This window comes from Pristiophorus japonicus, chromosome X, assembly GCF_044704955.1.
Source record: "Pristiophorus japonicus isolate sPriJap1 chromosome X, sPriJap1.hap1, whole genome shotgun sequence".
NCBI lineage: Eukaryota > Metazoa > Chordata > Chondrichthyes > Pristiophoridae > Pristiophorus > Pristiophorus japonicus.
In genome coordinates, this window is record NC_092010.1 from 9,064,094 (window position 1) to 9,089,570 (window position 25,477).

Below are 25,477 nucleotides of genomic sequence, written 5' to 3' on the forward strand. Positions count from 1 at the left end.
GGATTGATACAGGGCTATAGGGAGTGAGCGGGGCAGTGGGATTAGTTTGGGGATTGATACAGGGCTGTGGGGAGAGAGTGGGGCAGTGGGATTAGTTTGAAATTGATACAGAGCTATGGGGAGAGAGCGGGGCATTGGGATTAGTTTGGGGATTGAAACATCGCTATGGGGAGAGAGCGGGGTTGTGAGATTCGTTTGGGATTGATACAGGACTATTGGGAGAGCGCGGGGCAGTAGGATTACTTTGGGATTGATACAGAGCTATGGGGAGAGAGCGGGTCAGTGGGATTAGTTTGTGATTGATACAGGGCTATGGGGAGAGAGCGGGGTAGTGAGATTAGTTTGGGAACAGATACAGGGCTATGGGGAGAGAGCGGGGCAGTGGGATTAGTTTGTGATTGATACAGGGCTATGGGGAGAGAGCGGGGCTGTGAGATTAGTTTGGGAACTGTTACAGGGCTATGGGGAGAGAGCGGGGCTGTGGGATTAGTTTGGGATTAATACAGGGCTATGAGGAGAGAGCGGGGCAGTGAGATTAGTTTGTGACTGATACAGGGCTATGGGGAGAGAGCGGGGCAGTGAGATTAGTTTGGGAACTAATACAGGGCTGTGGGGAGAGAGCGGGGCAGTGGGATTAGTTTGGGTATTGATACAGGGCTGTGGGGCGAGAGCGGGGCATTGGGATTAGTTTGGGGATTTATACAGCGCTATGGGAGAGAGCGGGGCAGTGGGATTAATTTGAGATTGATACAGGTCTATGGGGAGAGAGTGGGTCAGTGGGATTAGTTTGGGATTGATATAGGACTATTGGGAGAAAGCGATCAGTAGGATTAGTTTGTGACTGATGAAGAGATATGGGGAGAGAGCGGGGCAGTGGGATTAGTTTGGAATTGATACAGGGCTCTGGGGAGAGAGCGGGGCAGTGCGATTAGTTTGGGATTGATACAGGGCTATAGGGAGTGAGCGGGGCAGTGGGATTAGTTTGGGGATTGATACAGGGCTGTGGGGAGAGAGTGGGGCAGTGGGATTAGTTTGAAATTGATACAGAGCTATGGGGAGAGAGCGGGGCAGTGGGATTAGTTTGAAATTGATACAGAGCAATGGGGAGAGAGCGGGGCAGTGAGATTAGTTTGGGAACTGATACAGGGCTATGGGGAGAGAGCGGGGCTGTGGGATTAGTTTGGGATTAATACAGGGCTATGGGGAGAGAGCTGGGCAGTGGGATTAGTTTGGGATTGATACAGGGCTACGGGGAGAGAGCGGGGCAGTGGGACTAGTTTGGGATTGATCCGGGCTATTGGGAGAGAGTGGGGCAGTGGGATTAGTTTGGGGATTGATACAGGGCTGTGGGGAGAGAGCGGGGCAGTGGGATTAGTTTGAAATTGATACAGAGCAATGGGGAGAGAGCGGGGCAGTGAGATTAGTTTGGGAACTGATACAGGGCTATGGGGAGAGAGCGGGGCTGTGGGATTAGTTTGGGATTAATACAGGGCTATGGGGAGAGAGCTGGGCAGTGGGATTAGTTTGGGATTGATACAGGGCTACGGGGAGAGAGCGGGGCAGTGGGATTAATTTGGGTTGGTACAGGGCTATGGGGAGAGAGCGGGGCAGTGGGATTAGTTTGGGATTGATGCAGGGCTACGGGGAGAGAGCGGGGCAGTGGGACTAGTTTGGGATTGATACAGGGCAATAGAGAGAGAGCGGGGCAGTGGGATTAGTTTGGGATTGATACAGGACTATTGGGAGAGAGTGGAGCAGTGGGATTAGTTTGGGGTTGATACAGGGCAATAGGGAGAGAGCGTATCAGTAGGATTAGTTTGGGATTGATAAAGACCTATGGGGAGTGGGCGGGGCAGTGGGATTAGTTTGGGGATTGATACAGCGCTTTGGGGAGAGAATGGGGCAGTGGGATTAGTTTGGGTATTGATACAGGGCTATGGGGAGAGAGTGGGGCAGTGGGATTAGTTTGGGATTGATACAGGACTATTGGGAGAGAGCGGATCAGTTGGATTAGACTGGGATTGATAAAGAGCTATGGGGAGAGAGCGGGGCAGTGGGATTAGTTTGGGGATTGACACAGGGCTATGGGGAGAGAGCGGGGCAGTGGGATTAGTTTGGAATTGATACAGGGCAATAGGGAGAGAGCGGGGCAGTGGGATTAGTTTGGGATTGATACAGGACTATTGGGAGAGAGCGGATCAGTAGGATTAGTTTGGGATTGATAAAGAACTATGGGGAGTGGGCGGGGCAGTGGGATTAGTTTGGGGATTTGATACAGGGCTATGGGGAGAGAGTGGAGCAGTGGGATTAGTTTGGGATTGATACAGGGCAATAGAGAGAGAGTGGGGTTGCACTGGGATTAGTTTGGGGATTTATACAGGGCTGTGGGGAGAGAGCGGGGCAGTGGGATTAGTTTGGGGATTGATACAGGGCTGTGGGGAGAGAGTGGGGCTGTGGGATTAGTTTGAGATTGATACAGGGCTATGGGGAAAGAGTGGGTCATTGGGATTAGTTTGGGGATTGATGCACGGCTGTGGGACGATAGTGGGACATTGGGATTAGTTTGGGGATTGATACAGCGCTATGGGGAGAGAGCGGGGCAGTGGGATTAGTTTGGGGATTGAAACAGCGCTATGGGGAGAGAGCGGGGCATTGGGATTAGTTTGGGGATTGAAACATCGCTATGGGGAGAGAGTGGGGTTGTGAGATTCGTTTGGGATTGATACAGGGCTATGGGGAGAGAGCGGGGCAGTGAGATTAGTTTGGGAACAGATACAGGCCTATGGGGAGAGAGCGGGGCAGTGGGATTAGTTTGTGATTGATACAGGGCTATGGGGAGAGAGCAGGGCAGTGAGATTAGTTTGGGAACAGATACAGGCCTGTGGGGAGAGAGCGGGGCTGTGGGATTAGTTTGGGATTAATACAGGGCTATGAGGAGAGAGCGGGGCAGTGAGATTAGTTTGTGATTGATACAGGGCTATGGGGAGAGAGCGGGGCAGTGGGACTAGTTTGGGATTAATACAGGGCTATGAGGAGAGAGCGGGGCAGTGAGATTAGTTTGTGATTGATACAGGGCTGTGGGGAGAGAGCGGGGCAGTGAGATTAGTTTGGGAACTGATGCAAGGCTATGGGGAGAGAGCAGGGCAGTGAGATTAGTTTGGGAACAGATACAGGCCTGTGGGGAGAGAGCGGGGCTGTGGGATTAGTTTGGGATTAATACAGGGCTATGAGGAGAGAGCGGGGCATTGGGATTAGTTTGGGGATTGAAACATCGCTATGGGGAGAGAGTGGGGTTGTGAGATTCGTTTGGGATTGATACAGGGCTATGGGGAGAGAGCGGGGCAGTGAGATTAGTTTGGGAACAGATACAGGCCTATGGGGAGAGAGCGGGGCAGTGGGATTAGTTTGTGATTGATACAGGGCTATGGGGAGAGAGCAGGGCAGTGAGATTAGTTTGGGAACAGATACAGGCCTGTGGGGAGAGAGCGGGGCTGTGGGATTAGTTTGGGATTAATACAGGGCTATGAGGAGAGAGCGGGGCAGTGAGATTAGTTTGTGATTGATACAGGGCTATGGGGAGAGAGCGGGGCAGTGGGACTAGTTTGGGATTAATACAGGGCTATGAGGAGAGAGCGGGGCAGGGAGATTAGTTTGTGATTGATACAGGGCTGTGGGGAGAGAGCGGGGCAGTGAGATTAGTTTGGGAACTGATGCAAGGCTATGGGGAGAGAGCGGGGCTGTGGGATTAGTTTGCGATTAATACAGGGCTGTGGAGAGAGAGCGGGGTAGTGGGATTAGTTTGTGATTGGTACAGGGCTATGGGGAGAGAGCGGGGCAGTGGGATTAGTTTGGGGAATGATACAGGGCTATGGGGAGAGAGCGGGGCAGTGGGATTAGATTGGAGATTGATACAGGGCTACGGGGAGAGAGTGGGGCAGTGGGATTAGTTTGGGATTGATACAGGGCTATGGGGAGAAAGCTGTGCAGTGGGATTAGTTTGGGATTCATACAGGTCTATGGGGAGCGAGCCGGGCAGTGGGATTTGTTTGGGATTGATACAGAGCTATGGGGAAAGAGCAGGGCAGTGGGATTAGTTTGGGATTGATACATGGCTGTGGGGCAAGAGCGTGGCAGTGGGATTAGTTTGGGGAATGATACAGGGCTATGGAAGGGAGCGGGGCAGCGGGATTAGTTTGGGGATTGATACAGGGCTGTGGGGCGAGAGCGGGGCAGTGGGATTTGTTTGGGATTGATACGGAGCTATGAGGACCGAGTGGGGCATTGGGATTGGTTGGGATTGATACAGGGCTGTGGGGAGAGAGCGGGGCAGTGGGATTAGGTTGGGGACTGATACAGGGCTATGGGGAGAGAGCCGCACAGTGGGATTAGTTTGGGATTGATACAGGGTTATGGGGAGAGAGCGGGGCAGTGGGATTTGTTTGGGATTGATACAGGGCTATGGGGTGCGAGCAGGGCAATCTGATTAGTTTGGGATTGATACAGGGCTATGGGGAGGGAGCGGGGCAGTGGGATTAGTTTGGGGACTGATTCAGTGCTATGGGGAGAGAGTGGGGAAGTGGTATTAGTTTGGGGATTGATACAGGGCTATGGGGCGAGAGCGGGGCAGGGTGATTAGTTTGCAATTGATACAGGGCTATGGGGAGAGAGTGGTGCAGTGGGATTGTTTGGGATTGATACAGGACTATTGGGAGGGGGCGCGTCAGTTGGATTAGTTTGGGATTGATACAGAGCTATGGGTAGAGAGTGGGGCAATGGGATTAGTTTGAGATTGATACAGGGCTATGGGGAGAGAGCGGGGCAGTGGGATTAGTTTGGGGACTGATACAGAGCTATGGGAAGAGAGTGGGGCAGTTGGATTATTTTCGGATTGATACAGGACTATAGGGAGAGAGCGGGGCAGTGGGATTAGTTTGGGGATGATACAGGGCTATGGGGAGAGAGCGGGGCAGTGGGATTAGTTTGCGATTGATACAGGGCTATGGGGAAAGAGCGGGGCAGTGGGATTAGTTTGGGGACTGATACAGTGCTGTGGGGCAAGAGCAGGGCAGTGGGATTAGTTTTCGATTGAGACAGAGCTATGAGGAGAGAGTGGGGCATTGGGATTAGTTTGGGATTGATACAGGGCTATCGGGAGTTAGCGGGGCAGTGTGATGAGTTTGGGATTGATACAGGGATATGTGGAGAGAGCGGGGCAGTGGGATTAGTTTGGGGATTGGTACAGGGCTGTGGGGCGAGAGCGGGGCAGTGGGATTAGTTTGGGATTGATACAGAGCTATGGGAGAGAGCGGGGCAGTGGGATTAGTTTGGGGACTGATGCAGGGCTATGGGGAGAGAGTGGGGCATTGGGATTAGTTTGGGATTGATATAGGGCTTTCGGGAGAGAGAGGGACAGTGGTATTAGGTTGGGGATTGATACAGGGATATGTGGAGAGAGCGGGGCAGTGGGATTAGTTTGGGGATTGGTACAGGGCTGTGGGGCGAGAGAGGGGCAGTGGGATTAGTTTGGGATTGATACAGAGCTATGGGAGAGAGCGGGGCAGTGGGATTAGTTTGGGGATTGGTACAGGGCTGTGGGGCGAGAGCGGGGCAGTGGGATTTGTTTGGGATTGATACAGAGCTATGAGGAGAGAGTGGGGCAGTGAGATTAGTTTGGCGACTGATACAAGGCTATGGGGTGCGAGCAGGGCAATGGGATTCGTTTGGGATTGATACAGGGCTATCGGGAGAGAGTGGGGCAGTGGGATTTGTTTGGGATTGATGCAGGGCTATGGGGAGAGAGCAGGGCAGTGGGATTAGTTTGGGATTGATACAGAGTTATGGGGCAAGAGCAGGGCAGTGGGATTTGTTTATGATTCATACATGGCTATTGGGTAGGAGCGTGGCAGTGGGATTCATTTGGGGAATGATACAGGGCTATGGGGAGAGAGCGCGGCAGTGGGATTAGTTTGGGGAATGATATCGGGCTATGGGGAGAGAGTGGGGCAGTGGGATTAGTTTGGGATTGATACAGGGCTATGGGGAGAAAGCTGTGCAGTGGGATTAGTTTGGGATTCATACAGGTCTATGGGGAGCGAGCCGGGCAGTGGGATTTGTTTGGGATTGATACAGGGCTGTGGGGCAAGAGCAGGGCAGTGGGATTAGTTTGGGATTCATAGAGGACAATGGGGAGAGAGTGGGGCAGTTGGATGAGTTTGGGATTGATACAGGACTATAGGGAGAGAGCGGGGCAGTGGGATTAGTTTGGGGATTGATACAGGACTATGGGGAGAGAGCGGGGCGGTGGGATTAGTTTGGGATTGATACAGGGTTATGGGGAGAGAGTGGGGCAGTGGGATTACTTTGGGATTGATATTGATACAGGACTATAGGGAGAGGGCGGGGCGATGGGATTAGTTTGGGGATTGATGCAGGGCTATTGGGAGAGAGTGGGGCAGTGGGATTAATTTGGGGCAGTGGGATTAGTTTGGAATTGATCGAGGGCTATGGGGAGAGAGCGGGATTAGTTTGGGATTGATACAGGGCTGTGAGGCAAGAGCGGGGCAGTGGCATTAGTTTGATATTGATACAGGGCTGTGGGGAGTGAGCGGGGCAGCGCGATTAGTTTGGGGATTGATACAGGGCTTTGGGGAGAGCGCGGGGAAGTGGGATTAGATTGGGATTGATACAGGGCTATCGGGAGAGAGCGGGGCAATGGGATTAATTTGGGGATTGATACAGAGCTTTGGGGAGAGAGCGGGGCAGTGGGATTAGTTTGGGATTGGTACAGGCTATGGAGAGAGAGCGGGGCAGTGGGATTAATTTGGGGATGGATACAGGGCTATGGGGAGAGAGCGGGGCAGTGGGATTAGATTGGGCATTGATACAAGGCTACGGAGAGAGAGCGGGGCAGTGGGATTCTTTTGGGGATTTGATACAGGGCTGTCGGGAGAGAGATGGGCAGTGGTTTTATTTTGGGATTGATACAGGGCTATGGGGAGAGAGTGCAGCAGTGGGAATTGTTTGGGATTGATACAGGGCTATGGGGAGAGAGTGGGGCTGTGGGATTAGTTTGAAATTGATACAGGGATATGGGGAAAGAGTGGGTCATTGGGATTAGTTTGGGTATTGATACACGGCTGTGGGACGATAGTGGGGCATTGGGATTAGTTTGGGGATTGATACAGCGCTATGGGGAGAGAGCGGGGCAGTGGGATTAGTTTGGGGATTGAAACAGCGCTATGGGCAGAGAGCGGGGCATTGGGATTAGTTTGCGGATTGAGACATCGCTATGGGGAGAGAGCGGGGTTGTGAGATTCGTTTGGGATTGATACAGGACTATTGGGAGAGCGCGGGTCAGTAGGATTACTTTGGGATTGATACAGAGCTATGGGGAGAGAGCGGGTCAGTGGGATTAGTTTGTGATTGATACAGGGCTATGGGGAGAGAGCGGGGCAGTGAGATTTGTTTGGGAACAGATACAGGGCTATGGGGAGAGAGCGGGGCAGTGGGATTAGTTTGTGATTGATACAGGGCTATGGGGAGAGAGCGGGGCAGTGAGATTAGTTTGGGAACTGATACAGGGCTATGAGGAGAGAGCGGGGCAGTGAGATTAGTTTGTGATTGATACAGGGCTATGGGGAGAGAGCAGGGCAGTGAGATTAGTTTGGGAACTGATACAGGGCTATGGGGAGAGAGCGGGGCTGTGGGATTAGTTTGGGAACTGATACAGGGCTATGGGGAGAGAGCGGGACAGTAGGACTAGTTTGGGATTAATACAGGGCTATGAGGAGAGAGCGGGGCAGTGAGATTAGTTTGTGATTGATACAGGGCTATGGGGAGAGAGCAGGGCAGTGAGATTAGTTTGGGAACTGATACAGGGCTATGGGGAGAGAGCAGGGCTGTGGGATTAGTTTGCGATTAATACAGGGCTATGGGGAGAGAGCGGGGCAGTGGGATTAGTTTGGGATTGATACAGGGCTACGGGGAGAGAGCGGGGCAGTGGGACTAGTTTGGGATTGATACAGGGCAATAGAGAGAGAGCGGGGCAGTGGGATTAGTTTGGGATTGATACAGGACTATTGGGAGAGAGTGGAGCAGTGGGATTAGTTTGGGGATTGATACACGGCTGTGGGGCGATACTGGGGCATTGGGATTAGTTTGGGGATTGATACAGCGCTATGGGGAGAGATCGGGGCAGTGAGATTAGTTTGGGGATTGATACAGCGCTATGGGGTGAGAGCGGGGCTGTGAGATTAGTTTGGGATTGATAAAGGGCTATGGGGAGAGACTGGGGCAGTGGGATTAGTTTGGGATTGATGCAGGACTATTGGGAGAGCGCGGGTCAGTAGGATTACTTTGGGATTGATACAGAGCTATGGGCGAGAGCGGGGCAGTGAGATTAGTTTGTGATTGATACAGGGCTATGGGGAGAGAGTGGAGCAGTGGGATTAGTTTGGGATTGATACAGGGCAATAGAGAGAGAGTGGGGCAGTGGGATTAGTTTGGGGATTTATACAGGGCTGTGGGGAGAGAGTGGGGCTGTGGGATTAGTTTGAGATTGATACAGGGCTATGGGGAGAGAGTGGGTCAGTGGGATTAGTTTGGGGATTGAAACAGCGCTATGGGGAGAGAGCGGGGCATTGGGATTAGTTTGGGGATTGAAACATCGCTATGGGGAGAGAGCGGGGTTGTGAGATTCGTTTGGGATTGATACAGGACTATTGGGAGAGCGCAGGTCAGTAGGATTACTTTGGGATTGATACAGAGCTCTGGGGAGAGAGCGGGTCAGTGGGATTAGTTTGTGATTGATACAGGGCTATGGGGAGAGAGCGGGGCAGTGAGATTAGTTTGGGAACTGTTACAGGGCTATGGGGAGAGAGCAGGGCTGTGGGATTAGTTTGGGATTAATACAGGGCTATGGGGAGAGAGCGGGGCAGTGAGATTAGTTTGGGATTGATACAGGGCAATAGAGAGAGAGCGGGGCAGTGGGATTAGTTTGGGGATTGATACAGGGCTATGGGGAGAGAGCGGGGCAGTGAGATTAGTTTGGGATTGATACAGGGCAATAGAGAGAGAGCGGGGCAGTGGGATTAGTTTGGGGATTGATACAGGGCTATGGGGAGAGAGCGGGGCAGTGAGATTAGTTTGGGAACTGATACAGGGCTATGGGGAGAGAGCGGGGCTGTGGGAGTAGTTTGTGATTGATACAGGGCGATGGGGAGAGAGCGGGGCAGTGAGATTAGTTTGGGATTGATACAGGGCAATAGAGAGAGAGCGGGGCAGTGGGATTAGTTTGGGATTGATACAGGACTATTGGGAGAGAGTGGAGCAGTGGGATTAGTTTGGGATTGATACAGGGCAATAGGGAGAGAGCGTATCAGTTGGATTAGTTTGGGATTGATAAAGACCGATGGGGAGTGGGCGGGGCAGTGGGATTAGTTTGGGGATTGATACAGGGCTGTGGGGAGAGAGCGGGGCAGTGGGATTAGTTTGGGGATTGATACAGGGCTGTGGGGAGAGAGTGGGGCAGTGGGATTAGTTTGAAATTGATACAGGGCTGTGGGGAGAGAGCGGGGCAGTGGGATTAGTTTGGGGATTGATACAGCGCTATGGGGAGACAGTGGGGCAGTGGGATTAGTTTGGGGATTGATACACGGCTGTGGGGCGATACTGGGGCATTGGGATTAGTTTGGGGATTGATACAGCACTATGGGGAGAGATCGGGGCAGTGAGATTAGTTTGGGGATTGATACAGCGCTATGGGGAGAGAGCGGGGCATTGGGATTAGTTTGGGGATTGAAACAGCGCTATGGGGAGAGAGTGGGGCAGTGGGATTAGTTTGGGATTGATACAGGACTATTGGGAGAGACTGGGGCAGTGGGATTAGTTTGGGATTGATACAGGACTATTGGGAGAGCGCTTGTCAGGAGGATTACTTTGGGATTGATACAGAGCTATGGGGAGAGAGTGGTTCATTGGGATAAGTTTGTGATTGATACAGGGCTATGGGGAGAGAGCGGGGCTGTGGGATTAGTTTGGTATTAATAAAGGGCTATGGGGAGAGAGCGGTGCAGTGGGATTAGTTTGGGATTGATACAGGGCTACGGGGAGAGAGCGGGTCAGTGGGACTACTTTGGGATTAATCCGGGCTATTGGGAGAGAACGGGGCAATGAGATTAGTTTGGGGATTGATACAAGTCTATTGGGAAAGAGTGGGGCAGTGGGATTAGTTTGGGATTGATACAGGGCTATGGGGAGAGAGTGCAGCAGTGGGATTTGTTTGGGATTAATACAGGGCTATTGGGAGGGAGCGGGGTATTGGGATTAATTTGGAGATTCATACAGCGCTATGGGGAGAGAGTGGGCAGTGGGATTAGTTTGGGATTGATACAGGGCTATGGGGAGAGAGTGGGTCAGTGGGATTAGTTTGGGATTGATACAGGGCTATGGGGAGAGAGTGGGTCAGTGGGATTAGTTTGGGATTGATACAGGGCTATGGGGAGAGAGTGGGTCAATGGGATTAGTTTGGGATTGATAAAGACCTATGGGGAGTGGGCGGGGCAGTGGGATTAGTTTGGGGATTTGATACAGTGCTATGGGGAGAGAGTGGGGCAGTGAGATTAGTTTGGGAACTGTTACAGGGCTATGGGGAGAGAGCAGGGCTGTGGGATTAGTTTGGGATTAATACAGGGCTATGAGGAGAGAGTCGGGCAGTCAGATTAGTTTGTGATTGATACAGGGCTATGGGGAGAGAGCGGGGCAGTGGGATTAGTTTGTGATTGATACAGGGCTATGGGGAGAGAGCGGGGCAGTGAGATTAGTTTGGGATTGATACAGGGCAATAGAGAGAGAGCGGGGCAGTGGGATTAGTTTGGGGATTGATACAGGGCTATGGGGAGAGAGCGGGGCAGTGAGATTAGTTTGGGAACTGATACAGGGCTATGGGGAGAGAGCGGGGCTGTGGGATTAGTTTGTGATTGATACAGGGCTATGGGTAGAGAGCGGGGCAGTGAGATTAGTTTGGGATTGATACAGGGCAATAGAGAGAGAGCGGGGCAGTGGGATTAGTTTGGGATTGATACAGGACTATTGGGAGAGAGTGGAGCAATGGGATTAGTTTGGGATTGATACAGGGCAATAGGGAGAGAGCGTATCAGTTGGATTAGGTTGGAATTGATACAGGGCAATGGGAGAGAGCGGGGCAGTGAGATTAGTTTGTGATTGATACAGAGCTATGGGGAGAGAGCGGGGCTGTGGGATTAGTTTGGGATTAATAAAGGGCTATGGGGAGAGAGCGGTGCAGTGGGATTAGTTTGGGATTGATACAGGGCTACGGGGAGAGAGCGGGGCAGTGGGACTAGTTTGGGATTGATCCGGGCTATTGGGAGAGAACGGGGCAATGGGATTAGTTTGGGGATCGATACAAGTCTATTGGGAAAGAGTGCGGCAGTGGGATTAGTTTGGGATTGATACAGGGCTATGGGGAGGGAGCGGGGCATTGGGATTAGTTTGCGATTGATACAGGGCTATGGGGAGAGAGTGCAGCAGTGGGATTTGTTTGGGATTAATAAAGGGCTATGGGGAGAGAGCGGGGCAGTGGGATTAGTTTGCGGATGGATATAGGGCTATGTGGAGAGAGCGGGGCAGTGGGATAAGTTTGGGGATTGATACAGGGCTATGTGGAGAGAGTGGGGCAGTGGGATTAGTTTGGGATTGTTACAGGGCTCTGGGGAGAGAGCGGGGCAGTGGGATTAGTTTGGGATTGATACAGGTCTATTGGGAGAGAGCGGGGCAGTGGAATTAGTTTGGGAATTGATACAGGGCTATGGGGAGAGAGCGGGGCAGTGGGATTAGTTTGGGATTGATACAGGGCTATGGGGAGAGTGCGGGGCAGTGGGATTTGTTTGGGATTGATACAGGGCTATGGGGAGGGAGCGGGGCATTGGGATTAATTTGGGGATTGATACAGCGCTATGGGGATAGAGTGGGGCAGTGGGATTAGTTTGGGATTGATACAGGGCTATGGGGAGAGAGTGGGTCAGTGGGATTAGTTTGGAATTGATACAGGACTATTGGGAGAGAGCGGATCAGTTGGATTAGTTTGGAATTGAAAAAGTGCTATGGGGAGAGAGCGGGGCAGTGGGATTAGGTTGGAATTGATACAGGGCAATGGGGAGAGAGCGGGGCAGTGGGATTAGTTTGGGATTGATACAGGACTATTGGGAGAGAGCCGATCAGTCGGATTAGTTTGGGATTGATAAAGACCTATGGGGAGTGGGCGGGGCAGTGGGATTAGTTTGGGGATTTGATACAGGGCTATGGGGAGAGAGTGGAGCAGTGGGATTAGTTTGTGATTGATACAGGGCAATAGGGAGAGAGTGGGGTTGCAGTGGGATTAGTTTGGGGATTGATACAGGGCTGTGGAGAGAGAGCGGTGCAGTGGGATTAGTTTGGGATTGATACAGGGCTACGGGGAGAGAGCGGGGCAGTGGGACTAGTTTGGGATTGATCCGGGCTATTGGGAGAGAACGGGGCAATGGGATTAGTTTGGGGATCGATACAAGTCTATTGGGAAAGAGTGCGGCAGTGGGATTAGTTTGGGATTGATACAGGGCTATGGGGAGGGAGCGGGGCATTGGGATTAGTTTGCGATTGATACAGGGCTATGGGGAGAGAGTGCAGCAGTGGGATTTGTTTGGGATTAATAAAGGGCTATGGGGAGAGAGCGGGGCAGTGGGATTAGTTTGGGATTGATACAGGGCTGTGGGGAGAGAGCGGGGCAGTGGGATTAGTTTGCGGATGGATACAGGGCTATATGGAGAGAGCGGGGCAGTGGGATAAGTTTGGGGATTGATACAGGGCTATGTGGAGAGAGTGGGGCAGTGGGATTAGTTTGGGATTGTTACAGGGCTCTGGGGAGAGAGCGGGGCAGTGGGATTAGTTTGGGATTGATACAGGTCTATTGGGAGAGAGCGGGGCAGTGGAATTAGTTTGGGGATTGATACAGGGCTATGGGGAGAGAGCGGGGCAGTGGGATTAGTTTGGAATTGATACAGGGCTATGGGGAGAGTGCGGGGCAGTGGGATTTGTTTGGGATTGATACAGGGCTATGGGGAGGGAGCGGGGCATTGGGATTAATTTGGGGATTGATACAGCGCTATGGGGATAGAGTGGGGCAGTGGGATTAGATTGGGATTGATACAGGGCTATGGGGAGAGAGTGCAGCAGTGGGATTTGTTTGGGATTGATACAGGGCTATGGGGAGGGAGCGGGGCATTGGGATTAATTTGGGGATTGATACAGCGCTATGGGGAGAGAGTGGGGCAGTGGGATTAGTTTGGGATTGATACAGGGCTATGGGGAGAGAGTGGGTCAGTGGGATTAGTTTGGAATTGATACAGGACTATTGGGAGAGAGCGGATCAGTTGGATTAGTTTGGAATTGAAAAAGTGCTATGGGGAGAGAGCGGGGCAGTGGGATTAGGTTGGAATTGATACAGGGCAATAGGGAGAGAGCGGGGCAGTGGGATTAGTTTGGGATTGATACAGGACTATTGGGAGAGAGCCGATCAGTCGGATTAGTTTGGGATTGATAAAGACCTATGGGGAGTGGGCGGGGCAGTGGGATTAGTTTGGGGATTGATACAGGGCTGTGGAGAGAGAGCGGGGCAGTGGGATTAGTTTGTGATTGGTACAGGGCAATAGGGAGAGAGTGGGGCAGTGGGATTAGTTTGGGGATTGATACAGGGCTGTGGGGAGAGAGCGGGGCAGTGGGATTAGTTTGTGAATGGTACAGGGCACTAGGGAGAGAGCGGGGCAGTGGGATTAGTTTGGGATTGATACAGGGCTACGGGGAGAGAGCGGGGCAGTGGGACTAGTTTGGGATTGATACAGGGCAATAGAGAGAGAGCGGGGCAGTGGGATTCGTTTGGGATTGATACAGGACTATTGGGAGAGAGTGGAGCAGTGGGATTAGTTTGGGATTGATACAGGGCAATAGGGAGAGAGCGTATCAGTAGGATTAGTTTGGGATTGATAAAGACCTATGGGGAGTGGGCGGGGCAGTGGGATTAGTTTGGGCATTGATACAGCGCTATGGGGAGAGAATGGGGCAGTGGGATTAGTTTGGGATTGATACAGGGCTATGGGGAGAGAGTGGGGCAGTGGGATTAGTTTGGGATTGATACAGGACTATTGGGAGAGAGCGGATCAGTTGGATTAGACTGGGATTGATAAAGAGCTATGGGGAGAAAGCGGGGCAGTGGGATTTGTTTGGAATTGATACAGGGCAATAGGGAGAGAGCGGGGCAGTGGGATCAGTTTGGGGATTGATACAGGGCTGTGGGGAGAGAGTGGAGCAGCGGGATTAGTTTGGGATTGATACAGGTCTATGGGGAGAGAGCGGGACAGTGGGATTAGTTTGGGATTGATACAGGGCAATAGGGAGAGAGTGGGGCAGTGGGATTAGTTTGTAATTGGATACAGGGCAATAGGGAGAGAGTGGGGCAGTGGGATTAGTTTGGGGATTGAAACAGCGCTATGGGGAGAGAGCGGGGCAGTGGGATTAGTTTGGGATTGATACAGGGCTATGGGAGAGAGCGGGGCAGTGGGATTAGTTTGGGATTGATACAGGGCTATGGGAGAGAGCGGGGCAGTGGGATTAGTTTGAGATTGATACAGGGCTATGGGGAGAGAGTGGGGCAGTGGGATTAGTTTGGGGATTGATACACGGCTGTGGGGCGATACTGGGGCATTGGGATTAGTTTGGGGATTGAGACAGCACTATGGGGAGAGAGCGGGGCAGTGAGCTTAGTTTGGGGATTGATACAATGCTATGGGGAGAGAGCGGGGCATTGGGATTAGTTTGGGGATTGAAACAGCGCTATGGGGAGAGAGTGGGGCTGTGGGATTAGTTTGGGATTGATACAGGGCTATGGGGAGAGAGCGGGGCAGTGAGATTAGTTTGGGATTGATACAGGGCTATGGGGAGAGAGCGGGGCAGTGGGATTAGTTTGGGATTGATACAGGACTATTGGGAGAGCGCGGGTCAGTAGGATTACTTTGGGATTGATACAGAGCTATGGGGAGAGAGCGGGGCAGTGGGATTAGTTTGGGGACTGAAGCAGGGCTGTGGGGAGAGAGTGGGGCATTGGGATTAATTTGGGATTGATACAGGGCTACAGGGAGAGAGCGGGACAGTGGGACTAGTTTGGGATTGATCCGGGCTATTGGGAGAGAACGGGGCAATGGGATTAGTTTGGGGATCGATACAGGTCTATTGGGAAAGAGTGGGGCAGTGGGATTAGTTTAGGATTGAGACAGGGCTATGGGGAGAGAGTGCAGCAGTGGGATTTGTTTGGGATTAGTAAAGGGCTATGGGGAGAGAGCGGGGCAGTGGGATTAGTTTGGGATTGATACAGGGCTGTGGGGAGAGAGCGGGCCAGTGGGATTAGTTTGCGGATGGATACAGGGCTCTGGGGAGAGAGAGGGGCAGTGGGATTAGTTTGGGATTGATACAGGGCTATTTGGAGAGAGCGGGGCAGTGGAATTAGTTTGGGGATTGATACAGCGCTATGGGGAGAGAGCGGGGCAGTGGGATTAGTTTGGGATTGATACAGGGCAATAGGGAGAGAGTTGGGCAGTGGGATTAGTTTGGGGATTGATACAGGGCTGTGGGGAGAGAGTGGGGCAGTGGGATTAGTTTGGGTTTGATACACTGCTATGGGGAGAGAGTGAGCAGTGGGATTAGTTTGGGATTGATACAGGACTATTGGGAGAGCGCGGGTCAGTATGATTAGTTTGGGATTGATACAGGGCAATGGGGAGAGAGCGGGGCAGTGGGATTAGTTTGGGATTGATACAGAGCTATGGGGAGAGAGCGGTGCAGTGGGATTAGTTTGGGATTGATACAGGGCTATGGTGATACAGCGGGGCAGTGAGATTAGTTTGGGGACTGATACAGGTCTATGGGGAGAGAGCGGGGCTGTGGGATTAGTTTGGGATTGATACAGGGCTATTGGGAGAGCGCGGGTCAGTAGGATTACTTTGGGATTGATACAGAGCTATGGGGAGAGAGCGGGGCAGTGGGATTAGTTTGGGGACTGAAGCAGGGCTGTGGGGAGAGAGTGGGGCATTGGGATTAGTTTGGGATTGATACAGGGCTTTCGGGAGAGAGTGTGGTAGTGGGATTAGGTTGGGGATTGATACAGGGCTATGGGGAGAGAGTGGGGCAGTGGGATTAGTTTGTAATTGGATACAGGGCAATGGGGAGAAAGCGGGGCAGTGGGATTAGTTTGGGATTGATACAGGGCTATGGGGAGAGAGCGGGGCAGTGAGATTAGTTTGGGATTAATAAAGGGCTATGGGGAGAGAGCGGGGCAGTGAGATTAGTTTGGGATTGATACAGGGCTACAGGGAGAGAGCGGGGCAGTGGGACTAGTTTGGGATTGATCCGGGCTATTGGGAGAGAACAGGGCAATGGGATTAGTTTGGGGATCGATACAGGTCTATTGGGAAAGAGTGGGGCAGTGGGATTAGTTTGGGATTGAGACAGGGCTATGGGGAGAGAGTGCAGCAGTGGGATTTATTCGGGATTGATACAGGGCTATGGGGAGGGAGCGGGGCATTGGGATTAGTTTGGGATTGATACAGGGCTATGGGGAGAGAGTGCAGCAGTGGGATTAGTTTGGGATTAATACAGGGCTATGGGGAGAGAGCGGGGCAGTGGGATTAGTTTGGGATTGATACAGGGCTGTGGGGAGAGAGCGGGGCAGTGGGATTAGTTTGCGGATGGATACAGGGCTCTGGGGAGAGAGAGGGGCAGTGGGATTAGTTTGGGATTGATACAGGGCTATTTGGAGAGAGCGGGGCAGTGGAATTAGTTTGGGGATTGATACAGCGCTATGGGGAGAGAGCGGGGCAGTGGGATTAGTTTGGGATTGATACAGGGCAATAGGGAGAGAGTGGGGTTGTAGTGGGATTAGTTTGGGGATTGATACAGGGCTGTGGAGAGAGAGCGGGGCAGTGGGATTAGTTTGTGATTGGTACAGGGCAATTGGGAGAGAGTGGGGCAGTGGGATTAGTTTGGGGATTGATACAGGGCTGTGGGGAGAGAGTGGGGCAGTGGGATTAGTTTGGGTTTGATACACGGCTATGGGGAGAGAGTGAGCAGTGGGATTAGTTTGGGATTGATACAGGACTATTGGGAGAGCGCGGGTCAGTATGATTAGTTTGGGATTGATACAGGGCAATGGGGAGAGAGCGGGGCAGTGGGATTAGTTTGGGATTGATACAGAGCTATGGGGAGAGAGCGGTGCAGTGGGATTAGTTTGGGATTGATACAGGGCTATGGTGAGACAGCGGGGCAGTGAGATTAGTTTGGGGACTGATACAGGTCTATGGGGAGAGAGCGGGGCTGTGGGATTAGTTTGGGATTGATACAGAGCTATGGGGAGAGAGCGGGGCAGTGGGATTAGTTTGGGGACTGAAGCAGGGCTGTGGGGAGAGAGTGGGGCATTGGGATTAGTTTGGGATTGATACAGGGCTTTCGGGAGAGAGTGTGGTAGTGGGATTAGGTTGGGGATTGATACAGGGCTATGGGGAGAGAGTGGGGCAGTGGGATTAGTTTGGAATTGGATACAGGGCAATGGGGAGAAAGCGGGACAGTGGGATTAGTTTGGGATTGATACAGGGCTATGGGGAGAGAGCGGGGCAGTGGGATTAGTTTGGGATTAATAAAGGGCTATGGGGAGAGAGCAGGCAGGGGGATTAGTTTGGGGACTGATGTAGGGCTATGGGGAGAGGGTGGGGCAGTGGGATTAGTTTGGAATTGGATACAGGGCAATGGGGAGAAAGCGGGACAGTGGGATTAGTTTGGGATTGATACAGGGCTATGGGGAGAGAGCGGGGCAGTGGGATTAGTTTGGGATTAATAAAGGGCTATGGGGAGAGAGCAGGCAGGGGGATTAGTTTGGGGACTGATGTAGGGCTATGGGGAGAGGGTGGGGCAGTGGGATTAGTTTGGAATTGATACTGGGCTCTGGGGAGAGAGCGGGGCAGTGGGATTAGTTTGGGATTGATACAGGGCTATGGGCAGAGAGTGCAGCAGTGGGATTTATTTGGGATTGATACAGGGCTATGGGGAGGGAGCGGGGCATTGGGATTAGTTTGGGATTGATACAGGACTATTGGGAGAGAGCGGATCAGTCAGATTAGTTTGGGATTGATAAATACCTATGGGGAGTGGGCGGGGCAGTGGGATTAGTTTGGAGATTTGATACAGGGCGATGGGGAGAGAGTGGAGCAGTGGGATTAGTTTGGGATTGATACAGGGCAATAGGGAGAGAGTGGGGTTGCAGTGGGATTAGTTTGGGGATTGATACAGGGCTGTGGAGAGAGAGCGGGGCAGTGGGATTAGTTTGTGATTGATACAGGGCAATAGGGAGAGAGTGGGGCAGTGGGATTAGTTTGGGGATTGATACAGGGCTGTGGGGAGAGAGTGGGGCAGTGGGATTAGTTTGGGTTTGATACAGGGCTATGGGGAGAGAGTGGGGCAGTGGGATTAGTTTGGGATTGATACACGGCTATGGGGAGAGAGTGGGGCAGTGGGATTAGTTTGGGATTGATACAGGACTATTGGGAGAGCGCGGGTCAGTATGATTAGTTTGGGATTGATACAGGGCAATGGGGAGAGAGCGGGGCAGTGGGATTAGTTTGGGATTGATACAGAGCTATGGGGAGAGAGCGGTGCAGTGGGATTAGTTTGGGATTGATACAGGGTTATGGTGAGACAGCGGGGCAGTGAGATTAGTTTGGGGACTGATACAGGTCTATGGGGAGAGAGCGGGGCTGTGGGATTAGTTTGGGATTGATACAGGGCTATGGGGAGAAAGTGGGGCAGTGGGATTAGTTTGGAATTGGATACAGGGCAATGGGGAGAAAGCGGGGCAGTGGGATTAGTTTGGGATTGATACAGGGCTGTGGGGAGAGAGCGGGGCAGTGGGATTAGTTTGGGATTAATCAAGGACTATGGGGAGAGAGCGGGGCAGTGGGATTAGTTTGGGATTGATACAGGGCTACGGGGAGAGAGCGGGGCAGTGGGACTAGTTTCGGATTGATCCGGGCTATTGGGAGAGAACGGGGCAATGGGGTTAGTTTGGGGATCGATACAGGTCTATTGGGAAAGAGTGGGGCTGTGGGATTAGTTTGGGATTGATACAGGGCTATGGGGAGAGAGCGGGGCTTAGAGATTAGTTTGGGATTGATACAGGGCTATGGGGAGAGAGCGGGGCAGTGGGATTAGTTTGGGATTGATACAGGACTATTGGGAGAGCGCGGGTCAGTAGGATTACTTTGGGATTGATACAGAGCTATGGGGAGAGAGCGGGGCAGTGGGATTAGTTTGGGGACTGAAGCAGGGCTGTGGGGAGAGAGTGGGGCATTGGGATTAGTTTGGGATTGATACAGGGCTTTCGGGAGAGAGTGTGGTAGTGGGATTAGGTTGGGGATTGATACAGGGCTATGGGGAGAGAGTGGGGCAGTGGGATTAGTTTGTAATTGGATACAGGGCAATGGGGAGAAAGCGGGGCAGTGGGATTAGTTTGGGGATCGATACAGGTCTATTGGGAAAGAGTGGGACAGTGGGATTAGTTTGGGATTGAGACAGGGCTATGGGGAGAGAGTGCAGCAGTGGGATTTATTCGGGATTGATACAGGGCTATGGGGAGGGAGCGGGGCATTGGGATTAGTTTGGGATTGATACAGGGCTATGGGGAGAGAGTGCAGCAGTGGGATTTATTTGGGATTAGTAAAGGGCTATGGGGAGAGAGCGGGGCAGTGGGATTAGTTTGGGATTGATACAGGGCTGTGGGTAGAGAGCGGGGCAGTGGGAATAGTTTGCAGATGGATACAGGGCTCTGGGGAGAGAGAGGGGCAGTGGGATTAGTTTGGGATTGATACAGGGCTATGGGGAGAGAGCGGGGCAGTGGGATTAGTTTGGGATTGATACAGGGCAATAGGGAGAGAGTGGGGTTGCAGTGGGATTAGTTTGGGGATTGATACAGGGCTGTGGAGAGAGAGCGGGGCAGTGGGATTAGTTTGTGATTGGTACAGGGCAATAGGGAGAGAGTGGGGCAGTGGGATTAGTTTGGGGATTGATACAGGGCTGTGGGGAGACAGTGGGGCAGTGGGATTAGTTTGGGATTGATACAGGACTATTGGGAGAGCGCGGGTCAGTATGATTAGTTTGGGATTGATACAGGGCAATGGGGAGAGAGCGGGGCAGTGGGATTAGTTTGGGATTGATACAGAGCTATGGGGAGAGAGCGGTGCAGTGGGATTAGTTTGGGATTGATACAGGGCTATGGTGAGACAGCGGGGCAGTGAGATTAGTTTGGGGACTGATACAGGTCTATGGGGAGAGAGCGGGGCTGTGGGATTAGTTTGGGATTGATACAGAGCTATGGGGAGAGAGCGGGGCAGTGGGATTAGTTTGGGGACTGAAGTAGGGCTGTGGGGAGAGCGTGGGGCATTGGGATTAGTTTGGAATTGATACAGGGCTTTCGGGAGAGAGTGTGGTAGTGGGATTAGGTTGGGGATTGATACAGGGCTATGGGGAGAGAGTGGGCAGTGGGATTAGTTTGGAATTGGATACAGGGCAATGGGGAGAAAGCGGGGCAGTGGGATTAGTTTGGGATTGATACAGGGCTATGGGGAGAGAGCGGGGCAGTGGGATTTGTTTGGTATTGATACATGGCTATGGGGAGAGAGTGGGGCAGTGGGATTAGTTTGGAATTGGATACAGGGCAATGGGCAGAGAGTGCAGCAGTGGGATTTATTTGGGGATTGATACAGGGCTGTGGGGAGAGAGTGGGGCAGTGGGATTAGTTTGGCTTTGATACACGGCTATGGGGAGAGAGTGAGCAGTGGGATTAGTTTGGGATTGATAAATACCTATGGGGAGTGGGCGGGGCAGTGGGATTAGTTTGGGGATTTGATACAGGGCTATGGGGAGAGAGTGGAGCAGTGGGATTAGTTTGGGATTGATACAGGGCAATAGGGAGAGAGTGGGGTTGCAGTGGGATTAGATTGGGGATTGAGACAGGGCTGTGGAGAGAGAGCGGGGCAGTGGGATTAGTTTGGGATTGATACAGGGCAATAGGGAGAGAGTGGGGCAGTGGGATTAGTTTGGGGATTGATACAGGGCTGTGGGGAGAGAGTGGGGCAGTGGGATTAGTTTGGGATTGATACACGGCTATGGGGAGAGAGTGGGGCAGTGGGATTAGTTTGGGATTGATACAGGGCAATGGGGAGAGAGCGGGGCAGTGGGATTAGTTTGGGATTGATACAGAGCTATGGGGTGAGAGCGGTGCAGTGGGATTAGTTTGGGATTGATACAGGGTTATGGTGAGACAGCGGGGCAGTGAGATTAGTTTGGGGACTGATACAGGTCTATGGGGAGAGAGCGGGGCTGTGGGATTAGTTTGGGATTGATACAGGGCTATGGGGAGAGAGCGGGGCAGTGGGATTTGTTTGGTATTGATACATGGCTATGGGGAGAAAGTGGGGCAGTGGGATTAGTTTGGAATTGGATACAGGGCAATGGGGAGAAAGCGGGGCAGTGGGATTAGTTTGCGGATGGATACAGCGCTATGTGGAGAGAGCGGGGCAATGGGATTAGTTTGTGATTGATAAAGAGCTATGGGGAGAGAGCGGGGCAGTGGGATTCGTTTGGGGATTGATACAGGGCTATGGGGAGAGAGCGGGGCAGTGGTATTAATTTGGGATTGATACAGGGCTATGGGGAGAGTGCAGCAGTGGGATTTGTTTGGGATTGATACAGGGCTATGGGGAGGGAGCGAAGCATTGGGATTAATTTGGGGATTGATACAGTGCTATGGGGAGAGAGTGGGTCAGTGGGATTAGGTTGGAATTAATACAGGGCAATAGGGAGAGAGCGGGGCAGTGGGATTAGTTTGGAATTGATACAGGGCTATGGGGAGAGAGTGGGTCAGTGGGATTAGGTTGGAATTAATACAGGGCAATAGGGAGAGAGCGGGGCAGTGGGATTAGTTTGGAATTGATACAGGAATATAGGGAGAGAGCGGGGCAGTGGGATTAGGTTGGAATTGATACAGGGCTTTCGGGAGAGAGCGGGGCAGTGGGATTAGTTTGGGATTGATACAGGGCAATAGGGAGAGAGCGGGGCAGTGGGATTAGTTTGGGATTGGTACAGGACTATTGGGAGAGAGCGGATCAGTCGGATTAGTTTGGGATTGATAAAGACCTATGGGAGTGGGCGGGGCAGTGGCATTAGTTTGGGGATTTGATACAGGGCTATGGGGAGAGAGTGGAGCAGTGGGATTAGTTTGGGATTGATACAGGGCAATAGGGAGAGAGTGGGGTTGCAGTGGGATTAGTTTGGGGATTGATACAGGGCTGTGGAGAGAGAGCGGGGATGTGGGATTAGTTTGTGATTGGTACAGGGCAATAGGGAGAGAGTGGGGCAATGGGATTAGTTTGGGGATTGATACAGGGCTGTGGGGAGAGAGTGGGGCAGTGGGATTAGTTTGGGTTTGATACAGGGCTATGGGGAGAGAGTGGGGCAGTGGGATTAGTTTGGGATTGATACACGGCTATGGGGAGAGAGTGGGGCAGTGGGATTAGTTTGGGATTGATACAGGACTATTGGGAGAGCGCGGGTCATTATGATTAGTTTGGGATTGATACAGGGCAATGGGGAGAGAGCGGGGCAGTGGGATTAGTTTGGGATTGATACAGAGCTATGGGGAGAGAGCGGTGCAGTGGGATTAGTTTGGGATTGATACAGGGCTATGGTGAGAGAGCGGGGCAGTGAGTTTAGTTTGGAGACTGATACAGGTCTATGTGGAGAGAGCGGGGCAGTGAGAATAGTTTGGGGATTGATACAGCGCTATGGGGAGAGAGCAGGGCAGTGGGATTAGTTTGGGATTGATACAGGGCTACGGGGAGAGAGCGGGGCAGTGGGACGAGTTTGGGATTGATACATGGCTATGGGGAAAGAGTGGGGCAGTGGGATTCGTTTGGAATTGATACAGGGCTATGGGGAGAGAGCGGGCAGGGGGATTAGTTTGGGGACTGATACAGCGCTATGGGGAGAGAGTGGGGCAGTGAGATTAGTTTGGGGATGGATTCAGGGCTATGTGGAGAGAGCGGGGCAGTGTGATTAGTTTGGGGATTGATGCAGCGCTATGGGGAGAGAGCAGGGCAGTGGGATTAGTTTGGGATTGATACAGGGCTACGGGGAGAGAGCGGGGCAGTGGGACGAGTTTGGGATTGATACAGGGCTGTGGGGAGAGAGTGGGTCAGTGGCATTAGTTTGGGGATTGATACAGGGCTTTGGGGAGAGAGCAGGGCAGTGGGATTAGTTTGGGATTGATACAGGGCTCTGAGGAGTGTGTGGGGAATTGGGATTAGGTTGGGATTGATACAGGGCTATGGGGAGAGAGTGGGGCAGTGGGATTTGTTTGCGATTGATACAGTGCTCTGGGGAGAGAGCAGGGCAGTGGGATTAGTTTGGGATTGATACAGGGTTATGGGGAGAGAGTGGGGCAGTGGGATTACTTTGGGATTGATATTGATACAGGACTATAGGGAGAGAGCGGGGCGGTGGGATTAGTTTGGGAATTGATGCAGGGCTATTGGGAGAGAGTGGAGCAGTGGGATTAATTTGGGGATTGATACTGTGCTTTGGGGAGAGAGCGGGGCTGTGAGATTAGTTTGGAATTGATACAGGGCAATAGGGAGAGAGCGGGGCAGTGGGATTAGTTTGAGATTGATACAGGACTATTGGGAGAGAGCGGATCAGTAGGATTAGTTTGGGATTGATACAGGGCTCTGGGGAGTGGGCGGGGCAGTGGGATTAGTTTGCGATTAATACAGGGCAATAGGGAGAGAGTAGGGCAGTATGATTAGTTTGGGGATTGATACAGGTCTGTGGGGAGAGAGCCGGGCAGTGGGATTAGTTTGGGATTGGTACAGGGCAATAGGGAGAGAGTGGGGCAGTGGGATTAGTTTGGGGATTGATACAGGGCTGTGGGGAGAGAGCGGGGCAGTGGGATTAGTTTGGGTTTGACACAGGGCTGTGGGGAGAGAGCGGGGCAGTGAGATTAGTTTGGGATTGATACAGGGCTATGGTGAGTGAGCGGTGGCAGTGGGATTAGTTTGGGATTGATACAGGGCTATGGGGAGAGAGCGGGGCTGTGGTATTAGTTTGGGATTGATACAGGGCTATGGGGAGAGAGCGGGGCAGTGGGATTTGTTTGGGATTGATACAGTGCTATGGGGAGAGAGCAGGGCAGTGGGATTAGTTTGGGATTGATATTGATACAGGACTATAGGGTGAGAGCCCGGCGGTGGGATTAGTTTGGGATTGATACAGGGTTATGGGGAGAGAGTGTGGCAGTGGGATTACTTTGGGATTGATATTGATACAGGACTATAGGGAGAGAGAGGGGTGGTGGGATTAGTTTGGGAATTGATGCATGGTTATTGGGGGAGAGTGGAGCAGTGGGATTAATTTGGGGATTGATACGGTGCTTTGGGGAGAGAGCGGGGCAGTGGGATTGGTTTGGAATTGATCGAGGGCTATGGGGAGAGAGCGGGATTAGTTTGAGATTGATACAGGGCTGTGGGGAGTGAGCGGGGCAGTGCGATTAGTGTGGGGATTGATACAGAGCTATGGGGAGAGAGTGGGGCAGTGGGATTAGTTTGGGGATTGATACAGGGCTATGGGGAGAGAGCGGGGCAGTGGGATTAATTTGGGGATTGATACAGGGCTATGGGGAGAGAGCGGGGCAATGGGATTAGATTGGGGATTGATACAAGGCTACGGAGAGAGAGTGGGGCAGTGCGATTCTTTTGGGAATTTGAGACAGGGCTATGGAGAGAGAGATGGACAGTGGGTTTAATTTGGGATTGATATAGGGCTCTGGGGAGAGAATGCAGCAGTGGGATTAGTTTGGGATTGATACAGGACTATTGGGAGAGAGCGGATCAGTTGGATTAGTTTGGGATTGATAAAGAGCTATGGGGAGAGAGTGGGGCAGTCGGATTAGTTTGGGATTGATACAGGGCAATAGGGAGAGAGCCGGGCAGTGGGATTAGTTTGGGGATTTGATACAGGGCTATGGGGAGAGAGTGGGGCAGTGGGATTAGTTTGGGATTGATACAGGGCAATAGGGAGAGAGCCGGGCAGTGGGATTAGTTTGGGGATTTGATACAGGGCTATGGGGAGAGAGTGGGGCAGTGGGATTAGTTTGGGATTGATACAGGGCAATAGGGAGAGAGCCGGGCAGTGGGATTAGTTTGGGGATTGATACAGCGCTATGGGGAGAGAGCGGAGCAGTGAGATTAGTTTGGGATTGATACAGGGCTATGGGGAGAGAGTGGGGTAGTGGGATAAGATTGGGGTTGATACAGGACTATTGGGAGAGAACGGGTCA